The sequence below is a fragment of the Macaca fascicularis genome, chromosome 3 (assembly GCF_037993035.2).
Source record: "Macaca fascicularis isolate 582-1 chromosome 3, T2T-MFA8v1.1".
Taxonomy (NCBI): Eukaryota; Metazoa; Chordata; class Mammalia; order Primates; family Cercopithecidae; genus Macaca; species Macaca fascicularis.
In genome coordinates this window covers 120,424,605-120,426,101 of record NC_088377.1, presented here as the reverse complement: position 1 = coordinate 120,426,101, position 1,497 = coordinate 120,424,605, and positions in this window count along the sequence as shown.

The window sequence follows — 1,497 nt, the reverse complement described above, 5'->3', positions numbered from 1 at the left end:
ATAAAAAGTTCTTCTCTTAGTTCTACAAGAGTAAAATAGAAGCTTTTAGATCCAGAACCAATTAAGATCTCTGGCCTTCCTTCTCTGTTGCTAATCTCGGCAAAAATCCCCGTGTACAATTAACTATACACATATTGATCCCCCAGGACATTAGAGTTGGAGTCAATTGGAAGTTTTCAGGACTAAAAATCATTTACAAATTGAGGTTAAAACAAACAAAAAACAAACATTTGCAGAGTAACCACTTATTTCAAATATTTGTCAATAGTTCATTCTATAGGTAAAAATTCTTATTTTGATGAAAGTTTTTTTTGAATCCTACTCCACTTTTTATTATTCCATATGCCCTTGAACTAAACTCTTGGCAAAAACTTTACAGATTGTAACCTAGGTGGGGAGAAGATTGAGTGTTAAATCATGAAACAATTAAATTGATCAATTACAATTCAATTCATCTCTCTTTCTCTCTCTCTCTTACTCTCTCTCACACACACAAAAAAATTGTAAAAGCAGAATAAAAGGCTTCTGAATAGTTCCACAATAGTAGATTATAAACTTTAATTATTCTTTCTCAAAAACTTCTTTAAAGGAAAGAGAAGTAGAAATCTTTCCCAAATGTATTATAAATTCAAAACCCCTAATACTAAAGTATTTATACATTTATCATTAAAAATAGTAATCTTGAATCCTAGAGCTTCCTGTCACTTTAAAGTGCTGCTTTAATAGAAAGAAAGAAAGAAATCCCAATACCCCATAGCCCGCCATTAAGCCAAAGTCATTTCACACCTGCAACATGCCATCAGCCTTCTCTTCCTGAGAAGGAGGGTAGCATGCTGCTAATCCATAGCATTCACACACATGGCTGGCGGGCAACTGGGAGAAGAAGGGAGCCATCAGTATGTAATTCTTAAAATTTACATCCTCTGTAATTTTCAGTGAAGGCTTTCCTTTTTTAGTATCTAAAATAGACTGAACCACCACTACCACAACCAGTTTGCGGCATTTTCCTAGAGTGAAGACAGCCCAGTTAGGTATTTCAAGATTTAAAAAACAAACAAACAAAAAAAAACACACAAGGGTGATTTTGTTTTGCATCTCAACTTCCCTGTGATGGTCAAATAACAGAGATTTGTTTATTCCATCTGCCTTCTTTAATGATCATGAACAGTGACAGATCCCAGAGAGAATGTACAATACTTTCTGTTTTCTGGAGCTCAGTGTCATTCTCTGTCAGAAAAATTTTACAAGTTGGCTTTCATGTTTGTAAAGTTCAATTCCCAGAATAATAGGTTATAAATAGTAATTACCATAAAATACCCCACATCTAGATGTTGTTCCAAGAAAAAATACAGAATGGCTTTTGTTATTTCTTTTTCTGGAAATGCACAAATGTGACATAGCTGCTCCTCATTCCACTCTTTATTTTAGGGAGTTCACACATATGTAGATTATTTTACTTAAGAATGGAAGAAAACAATTCATTAACTGAATTCTCAT